Consider the following 11,557-nt stretch of genomic DNA (forward strand, 5'->3'; position numbering starts at 1 on the left):
ACCAATGAAAATGGCTGTTTTGTGAAACTTCTTCTGCACCTAATACCTATATGAATACTGAATGATGTTACTGTTTAGAATGAGTCAACTGACTGTGTCTGCATAGCTCAGTTGGTAGAGCTCTCGCCGTTGGACCACAAGCTTGTGTGTTCAAATCCGGGTAAAGACAACTCAGTGTATGCATTGTGTGCTGCAAGATTTGTGATGACTCAACTATAGAAATATTATATATGTGGGCTATATCAGTGAGATCAATAACTTTAAAGACTGGTGTGATAATAGCCACCTTATGTTAAACACCACAAAAACTAAAGAGATGATCTTCAATCCAAATCCATGGTTATGAACGATTGTCTGCCTAACAGGCAGGCGGGCAGGCAGGCAGGCAGGCAGACTTTAACTGTGCGTGAAAACACACTGTAGTAATGGATAAAGACATGCCTAAAATGAGGACACACCTTCTTGTTACCAAATCACTGAATGGTTTTACTGTTTACAATATAGTCACTGATTGTCTCTGTGTAGGTCAGTCAGTAGAGCTCCTGCCTTCTGTCCACAAGGTTGTGAGTTAAAATCCCGGTACCGACAACTCAGCTCGTCAGTCTCATTTGTGCATGTTGTTCTTATTGCGCATTGTTCTTCTTCTATCTTGGTCCCGCTTTATCGCTGCTTGCAGCTATATTTTTGTTGTTGTTGATTATATTGTATTTTTGTTGAGGGGCGGTAGCTCCTCCTATGGGACTTATTTGTGTGAACAAAAACACGATGATTTGAGTGGCTGACCCCATAGCGATGATTTGATTGGCTGACCCCATAGCGATGATTTGATTGGCTGATGTACATATTGAGGATAAAAAGTGAGGGCAGAAAAAGTGAAGACGCCAAAAGTGATTGGCCGGAATGACATTTGTGATGATTTGATTGGCTGAGCATGGCATGTGATGTTTGACGATGAAGAGCAGAGTATGAAGAGCACCTGTCACTGCACACAAGTGTAATTTTGTTATTCTTCATGGCATGTCTATGAATTGATTGCATTGGGCCTGAATGGAAACAAGACCGCAAGGACTTTTTCTGTGTTCTCCCTTTTGGAATCAGTGTTTGACTGAACTCTGTTATGTGCAATCAATAGAACATAGAAATGACAAAATTGTTACTAATTTGTTTATTTATTTTTTCCTCCAATGCATTGGTTTGATTCATTAATTACTTGGTTTGATTAATACTTGTCTGATTGGTTTGACCTGTTAAATATATTACATTATACTTTACCTGCGGAAATGAAATGCACAGCATTGTTGAAATGAAACATAATTATTAATTTCACCTGTGCAAATATATCTGAAAATAATATTTGTAGTAGCCAATATATCTTTCTCCCCACACACATCTATGTGTAGTCACTGCTGTTGTATCCTACTGAGCGGAGCCCATACCGCAGCTCCCCTTATGATTTACCGACCACATATGAGAGTATAACTGTTATATATTATATTATGTTATAACACAGTGTAAAATAAACTGAAACTAAAAGAATAGGCAAACTAAAGAATATTTTGGTGTCGTTGGATAAGATTCTTTCCACAAGTCCATGCTGCATTAGGAGAGATAACATGCAAACGTTGATCAAAATAACAATTCTTCTACATTCTCTAATTGTGTAGTCTTCTTGTAAATTAAGTAAATGCAGAATAAAGGTACCGCAACCTATTTTGATGTTCTATTATGGTCTCCTCTTCTAGGCAGTATTTAGATTTATTTTTTGCAATGTTTTTTTTTCTCGTTTGCAGCTTATCATTAATTTTGTCTGCACCACTATACCACCATACTCGGCTTCCCTATTCTCAATGGGTTCCAAAGAGTTGGCCTTATATTGCCACTATATTTAATCAAATTAATTGAGAATTGAGAACTCGGCTTGATATGCCCTTTATGCTAATGCAGCCCTATCCTTTCAGATGCGGTGGGTGTGTCTTGCTTAATTTCCTTCATTGCAAAACGGCTTGCTCCTTGTTGACCTGCCCATATGCTGTTGTATATAATACGCCTACTTGATGTTTTGTACTCATACCTGACAAAGACCCGGAAGGGTCGAAACGTTGTTACTCAATAAAAGTTTTCTGGGAGCTGATATTCAGTGTGCGGACAACCCTTCTTTCTCATTGTAACAATAATTTAACTCCTGGGAGCTGATATACAGTGTGCAGACAACCCTTCTTTCTCATTGTAACAATAATTTAACTCTTGAGAGCGTAAAATGAAACCAAATGGATTGATTGATTGAAGTATTTATTAACAGTTTGCAGAATTACAGTACATTTCAACCACAACTCAATACAAAAACTGTTAACTGTGAGTGGACGGATGACCCAATAAAGCACTACCCTTGTTTACAAGAGGGTCCACCTTGCTCAATTCATCATAACATTTAGAGACATACACATACACTTCTATATAGCCAAAACAGGAAATCATCATAAGGGAGGCAAAAAGGGAAAAGAAAACATATACAGTCAGGGGGAAAAGGGGTGGGTGGGGGGATTCAGATTTTACGAGGGCCAGTTTTGAATTGCGGTGCCCTTCGAGAGCGGTTTTGAAGGAGTCAAGGGATGCCCATGTCTTAATGACCATTGGTAGGGCGTTCCACATTTTGGTGGCATAAGGGTCCATTATGTTTAATTTTACACTCAAGAGTTAAAGATATATAAGGGTTAAATATGTAATAAGGGTCCATTTGGTTACCAACTCTCCATCATTGAGCTCCAGCTGGAATCCCCTCAAGGACCATTGGTTGAAAACCACTGCAGTAGAGCAGTCCTGGTGGCGTCCTAGGTGGTGTCCTCCCGCGCACTCAGATCAGCCAACGCAGGAAAGCTGGAAGTACCCTCACTAAAAACGCCGGGACAACGCTCCACACGTCCCAAACTCTTCTCCCTTCTGGCCCCAAAACTGTGGAATGCACTCCCCGTTGCAATCAGAACTGCAGCATCACTCCCAATCTTCCGCCGTAGTCTGAAGACCCACCTTTTCAGACTCCATCATGGCCCATAGCACTTATCCTACCCCCTTAGATAGCACTTTTTAGACTTAGATAGCATTTGAAACAGACTTATAGCATGTCATGTAGACAGCACAATAATTGCATTGTATGTAGTCATAGCACATCATAGTACATATGTATAGCATAGTATAGTATATATGTATATTTAATATGTATAGTGTCATTATATAGATATGTTCTAGTTACGTTCTTAGCTTACAGTGGAGTACCATTCGTTTTTGCCGGGCTGACATGTGTAGGTACCTATCAATGTCAGTCAGCCCAAAAAATACCTCTGGTAGCCACACCTCTGTGGGTGGGGTTTAGCCTTAAGGGGTGTGTTTTTTTCACCCACTGTGTAATATAATAAATGGACAGTAGGTGGCAGTAGGACAGCAACTATACATTCCAGCTAAGTAATTTGCACTGCAGTTTTAGGGATTGTCATTGCTGCTGTCAAGGAGTGAAACAATATACCCATACTCAACCTTTTAATTTTAATTTACCGTAGTATCTCATATATATATATATATATATATATATATATATATATATATAGTTGTGGAAATGTAGATCTGCTGTTTTCAAAAGATTGAAAACTTTAAATGATACATACTTTTTTTTTGTATGTTAAGTACATTACATCTGTAATACAGTTGTGTATTCTTATGACATTAATTTCATTATATATTATTATAATTAGGGGCTTGTTTCTGAAGTGTATGCTTATTTAGGCTTGTTCCCTAATGTTGTTTAAACCTGTGATTATGCTCAAACATTGTCATAAAGCCAAGGACCCCCATGTATTTGTGCACACAGACCCCCATCTGAATGTTTTGTGCCAGGTTTTTTTATTTTATTTGTATAAAACAAAAACTATTTTAGAAAATATCTGATCTACAAGCTCACAACGACGCATTGCGAGCTTGTAGATCTGCTATTCTCAAGTAGCTGCCGATGTCCTATAGTCTTAGTATATAAATATTAAGTATTATAGTAGCTCATTTGTGGAGTGGCTTCTTTTCATCTGGCAACACCGGTTGTTACACTGCTGTGTATAACAGCTGGAGACGAGAGGTAGATGTTGCCAGATTGTGTGAGAGAAATAAGCAATCAGGTCTATGAAAAGAAGCCAAGCCCCAAGTCGCTTATAACAAGCGGACATGGCAACAACGGAGAAATCCATGAAGAGCTCTCGTTTTTAACAGGAGATTTAAGATGTTTCTAACTCATGTCATCATGTCAACGTCGCAACACAAATAATACAAACTACGAAAAACTATGCCATCACATAATCAAATGAAATAGTGTTGTATAAAGTACTGAACTTTATTCCTACAAAATCACGACCGTACGTTCACAGTGAATGAGTTTCTGCCGACCGGAAGCGGCCCAAACTGAACGCGGAAGTGTTGGCTACATAGAGCCCATTGGGAAGGCTGTAGGCTGAGGAAACTGGTTATACTGCCTTTAGCATGGCCAGGCCTAGTGCTCAGACACCTATTAGGTGTTAGACATTAGGCCTGCACCCCCCCCCCCCCCCCCCCCCCCCCCACACACACACACACACACACACACACTTGCTTGGCACAGGTAAACGGCAGGGGGAACCTAGTAATTATAGTAAGACAAAGTATTTTAGCAACTTAGTCTTAGTGTTACTTTTAGTAGCAAATTTATTTCTGATTTAAGCTCAGTCTCAGGCTGCTTAAACTATCTAGTCTTAGCCAACTAAAAATGAACACTGGCATACAATAAACTAAAACATAATTTCTCAGACTCTTCAACAAAGATGGCAAAAACAAACATTCTTTGTTCTGTACTTATACAATTGTATAGTATAAAACACTGATTTTAAAACTTTGGCAAACTATTGCAAACCAGCACTACAGGCTACTTTAAAAAAATAATGTGGGAAATTCTCCCTCTCTCTCTCTCTCTCTCACCACTGATAGAAAAAGAAAAGAAAACACATTTCCCCACCCCCACCATGCAGGCACCTCTGGCTGGAGGACCATGCGTCCCCAGACTGCTGCTGTACTTTTAATTATTATAATCATTTTGATACTTTTTACTTTTACTCAAGTAAATGGTGAATTACAAACTTTTACTTGTAACAAAATAGTTCTACATTGCAGTATTGATACTTTTACTCGAGTAAAAACATTTAGTACTTTTTCCACTACTTGGTTTTAAGTTAGTTTAAAGGGGTATTTGTTTTCTCTTTAAAACATGTCTGGGGTCTACTCAGGTTTTTGAGTGAACCCCATACAGTTTCTCTGTGTAGGGCCAGATAGCACTAGATAGATACCATTATTCTCAATCTCAACTCTCAATTCTTATATGAATCGATCAACTCTAAAGCAAAGCTTGTGAAGCTTGCTACAAGTTGGGTTTTTTTTTATATAAGCAACCAAGCTTCAGAAACAATTAAGCCCAATACGGCAACATGCAACTATAAGTTTTCAAGCTACTTTACAGGGAAACTAGATGGGCATAAATGGGCATAAATGGCTGATTGCAGTATTGATACTTTTACTCAAGTAAAAACATTTGTACTTCTTCCCTCGAGTCTGGCTTGGCTTTTTTCAAACTGCCAAAAAAGTGTCTAATACTGTCACAATCACATAAATAAATATACATACTAAATGAATGGCCCATTTTAGAAAAATGTTATGCGAAAAACCTTCTCAAGATTGGTAGTTAAGACCTTTGTCTACAAATACATCCATTTGAGTGAGGAGATGGAACTGGTTATTCTGCTTTTAGCACTATGGCCAGGGGCCAGGCACAGGACACATTAATGCATGGGGCTTGCTATTGTCTTAATACACACAGGTAAACGACAGGGGGAGGGGAAGCACTTTAATGTCATGGAACTGAATGGCTCTGCATGCTTTGTGTGTGTATTTGATGTCAAAAAGTGTCTGTAGATTGCTGGTACTCAGACTGTCCACATGCAAAGTCAAACGTCCAAATAAAGGCCCATATGCTAAATTACGGTAGTTAAGCAAACCCATTACAGAGAAAGAATGTGAATGCATGTGCAAATGTGAATGAATGCATGCATTTTCAGAGGACATCACTAAGCATGTCCTGCTGTATCAGAGTGTGAGGAGAGCAATCCACAACAGAGAGAGACAAAGCAGTCTACAGCAGGGCCATTAGCGGGGCGGGTGGGGGAGGGGGAGTAGCAGCGTTGTTTCCTTTTTGAAAATCATCTCGAGGGCCGCATTGGACCTCTCACTGGGCCGCATGCGGCCCACGGATGATGTGGTTTATGAAGTTTATTGATCGCCAAACCCCATCTCTCTCTCTCTCTCTCTCAATTCAATTTCTGTATTTATTTATTGTCTACCCTTTTAATAGAAGCGCAGGGAACAGAGCTGATCTACAAGCCTACACATGTAGCATCAGCGATCTCTTGTGGAGACAGAGACGCGCGGTGCAAAGAAGCATTGAAGCAACACAATTATTAAAGTTTCTTAAACGTAATTTTCAATTATTTGTATTGATGCTTGTTTGTGCTTGAAATGTACTGTACTGTACTCTGGGCAGCCCACAACAGCAAGTTCATGAAGTTTGATTGATTGATTGAATAGTTTATTGACAGTGGTGGAAAGTAACTAAATACATTTACTTAAGTACTGTACTTAACCCTTAGAAGAGCAAAGACGCCAATTGGCGTCTTCATCAGAATTCCGTAAATGAGCAATGACGCCAATTGGCGTCTTTCTCTTTTTTGATTAATCTAAACATATTAATATGCTCCGAAGCGCTGTTTAAATTCCTGAGCTTATATTCCAACTACATTACCCAGAAAACCCGTGTCACGTGACACACGTGTACGTGTTGCCATTGGAAGCTGGTCCCACCCCCTGTAAACAGTGGGGGCAGAGGGAGTCTTCATAGTTTTCATTGTTTTGCCTGTTTTGCCGTCTCGCCCGAGCGATTTTCTAGCAGAAAAAGTTGAAAGCAGTACTATTTATTTGAGCGAGTTTTGTGGTAGTAGTATTGATCCATACGCGTCCCAGTCGCCTTCTCCAGGCGGAGTAGCCCTGGTCCAGTGCTTACAGCGAGACTCGCTGCTCCCTCCCTCCTTTTTTCATTGTCTCCCCATCGTCGTCCGATGAGCTATACCGGGAAACCATTGAAGAAGACGATCAACCCGGAATGTTTTGAGGTAATCTTATTGTAGAAAATGCCCTTCTATAGTGATCAGAAATCATAAGATGATCGCTACAAATAGATGCTTGGATAATTACTACTACTAGTCAGATCATGACGCCAGAATGACTCACCACGATGGCCCCCAGCCATTAGCCAGCACCAAAGGTGCTGGCTAATGGGGGGGTTGGTGTCGGTCGGTGCATTGGTGCTGGCTAATGGCTGGAGGGTGGTGTCGATCGGTTGGTCGGTGCAGTACAAATGTATCGTAGCAGGCATGCACGCATGGCAGTACAAGTATTTTATATTGTAGCGTGCCTTATAGGCGATCTGATCTTTAGAGTAATGTTCGCTCCTTTTATTTACTGTCTACAAAGACGGAGAACAAACATGCATCGTTTACTGAAGCAACGCGTGGTTATAATGACCTTGCTACAAGGATCGGAGGGGGGACGGGGAGTGAAGCTAACAGTAGCGTATTATATAAGATCTGTATGACGTTTCATTGACGTCTGAGCTTGCATGATAATCGCATTCATTGTATATTGTATACAATCATGATTGTACATTGTTTAGTGTGTCTCCGTGTGATGATGATGATGACGATGATGTCAGATAGCCTACGTCCCCCCCCCCCCCCCCCCCCCAACTGGCTATTGGCCGGGCTGACTACAGCTAAATGTTTATTTTTATATATTTAGAACTGGCATCAGATGAGGAGGAGGATGATGATGATGATGATGATGATGATGAAGACGAAGAGTCAAGACTGCGATGGAGTTCTCCGACACTGAACCGGATGCATTCATTCATTTCAGTTGTTGTTTTTTTTAAATTTAGCCTACACACACACACACCGTCAAGAACAACTGGAATGCAGTGGTTTGGGGACACTGGGGAGTTTGGGGACAACTGTTTTGTATGTAGGCCTATTTATTTTCTGTAATATTTATTATAATTGTATTATGTTAGTAGTCATAAAAAATAAAAGACGCTTTTACAATGAGTTAGACCTGTCATGGCTATTTTGTTCACTATTCTGAGGTTTATGGTTTGACTAAGCGAGTTTCAACTGTGATTTACTCTGTAACGGTAGATGGTAAGAACCCAATTTTTTGTTATAATACAGTATACATTCAAGTCTATATTTTGATACATATCATGGGCACAAAGTCATATCAAAACAATGTCCTTGGATGTGTTTTTTATCAAAACTGTTTCTTCACAACAGGTTTTTGAGATACATGCATGAATAGACAAGGTACTGGTAAGACTATGTAAACATGGTATATATCAAAATGTGCGTTAGAATGTCTAATTTTACCCCAAAAAAGAATTGAGTTTATATGATGTTCCATTTCAGAGCTAGGGGGACTTTTAGCTGGATAGGTCAGATTGATCATGACTGACCATGCTATTTATAGATGGCAAAATATCTACAGTGGTACATGTGAGAAACTTTTTATTTTATTTTAATTGAACTAGACAACTCACCCTTTAAAATGAGATATTGCATGGCTATGTACGCCCAGCAGAAAAAAAGTTATTTAGAAAATAAAACTTCAACCGGGCATAACTTTTTTTGTTGTCCTAGAAACACTACCCAGTGTAAATGCAGGCTCTTTTAAATGGCTTCCAACACAAAAACTAAACATTTTATCAACTCAGTTCATTTTTTTCCTGGAAGCAGACAAGCCAAGCTTTCTCTGAAGGTCTTTCGTTGTCACACATTCACAACAGAGAATTTTCAATAAATCATTCAAAAACGCCATTCTGCCATAGAGAAGTCCACAAACTATATAGAAATCCTTGAAACTCTCAAAGAGTTAAGTACAATTTTGAGGAATTTGTACTTTACTTGAGTAATTCCATTTTCCAATACTTTCACTTCTACTTGAAAACTTTAGTTACTAGTTACTTTGGAGATTGTAATTTTTATTAGAAAACACCCATTAACCACTCCAGCCCTATATATTTTGGCCATTTGAAAATAGCAGATCTACAAGCTCACAATGCGTCACGATGCGACGCATTGTGAGCTTGTGGATCGGCTATTTTCAAAAGATTTTGTGCACATTTTGAACTTGTGAAATGGGACATTCTGCAATATGAGTACTTTTACTTTTAGTATTTTAAGTACATTTTGATGCCGCTACTTTTGTACTTTTACTTGAGTACATTTTTAATACGGGACTTTCACTTGTAACAGAGTACTTCTAAATTGCACTATTGGTACTTTTACTTAAGTAAAACAATTGAGTACTTTTTCCACCACTGTTTATTGAACATAAATGTAATAACAGCAACAGAGTACAGTAAAACACTCAGTCCAAAACAAAAGCATAGCACCAAAAACGTTTTCATTTAGGCATGACATGAAGAATTACATATACAACTAAATTCAAAAGATGGACATAAGTACAGTAGGGGGGACATTCACATGCCAGTCGGCTTTCCGTTGCGTTTAATGACCTCGGGCAAAACATTAAAAAGGTGACTGATGTATGTGTCACACTGAGCACGGGGCAGCTTTGTGTGCCAAAACTGGAGAATGGCCAGCCTTAGTTCTTCCCTCGAGTCTGGCTTGGCTTCACAACGTATGAAATGTTTCATTTGATGCCAGACGTTCTCGATAGGGTTCATATCAGGGGACCTGAAAACAAAGAAACACGTACAGTTTAGCAATAGCCAGTAGTAAGTAAGAAGTAAAATAAATAAAAAGAGGTATACATATATAACCATTATAATCATTCATTACTCACTCGGCTGGTGTTTTGACCCAATTGACGCCTTGCTGTGCGATGTAGGCCTTTGCAGCGGTGTGCTTGGGATCATTATCTGGAAATTAGAAATAAGAGTGTATACTGTAAGCATTGATGCAATTTTAAACATTCCAAACACTCAAAGAACGAAATTTCAATAAAAACTTCTATAATAGTATTTGCTTACCTTGGAAAAATCGATGTGTTGGCAGTATCCACTTCTGGTTGAGATATGGAACGACCGCGTCCCTGATGATTGCTTGTTCAAAGAAAATTCTGTCCATAATTCCTGGAAGTGCATAATTAATTACATTCATCAGGGCACTGGTCAAGCAATAATAATAATAATAATAATAATAATAATAATAATAATAATAATATAGATTTAAATTACATACCATCAAATACAACAATCGGCCCTGCGCCCTGTCTGCTGATGGCTCCCCATACATGCAACTTTACTGGATGTTTTACTACTTGCTTGATGGAGTCATGGTCTTTCCTGCGATAACAGTAGCGTGCATTTTTTTCCAAAGCAATCGTGCTTTCGTCTGTAATACAAGACAAGTCATTGAGACAACATATTAATAATAATAATAATAATAATAATAATAATAATAATAATAATAATAATAATAATAATAATAATAATAATCGTTATCTCACTGACCTGTAAATATGACATCATGAAATAACTCGCCAGTCTTCAGCCATTCTTGCGCCTGAAGAAGTCGAAGATGCTTGTTTTTGTCCCTGGTCAAAGGAACCGTTCTGTGGGGACAGGACAATATACAGAACAGAATTACTAATTGCGTTGAATAACACAGTATAGGTGAAATTACATACTGTAGATTGGATTTGTACCGAACATTGAACATTTTCTACTGGGTTTACCTTGCACGTCCAAAAGACCATGTGAGCTCATCTATCGCTTTCCGAACGGAGTTCCGACCCAGACTGATATTATGGTCCCGCAAAAGTAGGGCTTGGATCTTCGGGGTAGAAAGTTCATCATTCTGTCGTAGTAGTCCATCTATAAGTTCTATCACCTGACTGAAAAGTAAAATACGGTAGATGTATTATCACATTGTTGTCCAATTAAGACATAGCCTACATGAAATGGAAGAAAACCATTGAAGGAGGTTATTCTACACTGTACTTGCTTACCTTGACAATTTACGCCGTTGTACAACTTTTTTTGCAGGCCTTTCATGGTAATAGTGGCGAATAGTTCTGTCAGTCAAGTTCACGCCTAATGCTGTCAGATTCTCCTTTATTCTATGCAGGGTCAAATTCTGTTCATGCCACAATCTTATATTCTCACGTGTTTGTAAAGCAAGAGGCATTTTGTACTACAGTATACTGTAAGTAGCCTAATGATGACAGACAGCTGTATGTTGTCTCTTAAACATTTATAAACATGTCACAATTTCAGAGGCGTGACAGCACACGCCCACATTAGCTGACCATGACTTTAAAACGGGAGCACCCCACTCAGCACCCACTCAGTCGTGACTCGTCAGGATAGAATAATGGACTCTGTTAACTTCTATGCTAGCGCGATGTCTACTGTGAGTGTGAGACCAAA

At 39.0% G+C, this 11,557-nt stretch overlaps 1 long non-coding RNA gene across 1 annotated transcript; it reads right to left on the bottom strand.

Annotated features, from left to right (window-relative positions):
• Positions 1–9,970: 9,970 nt before the first annotated feature.
• On the bottom strand, positions 9,971–10,506 carry LOC306936885. Its single transcript, XR_013791558.1, has 3 exons — positions 10,368–10,506; positions 10,157–10,258; positions 9,971–10,045 (listed from the first exon to the last, which is right to left on the bottom strand). It is a non-coding gene; the product is annotated as an uncharacterized lncRNA (long non-coding RNA).
• Between the last annotated feature and the right edge of the window lie 1,051 nt (positions 10,507–11,557).

Source organism: Electrona antarctica (assembly GCF_951216825.1).
Source record: "Electrona antarctica genome assembly, chromosome: 14".
In the NCBI taxonomy this organism is placed as follows: Eukaryota; Metazoa; Chordata; class Actinopteri; order Myctophiformes; family Myctophidae; genus Electrona; species Electrona antarctica.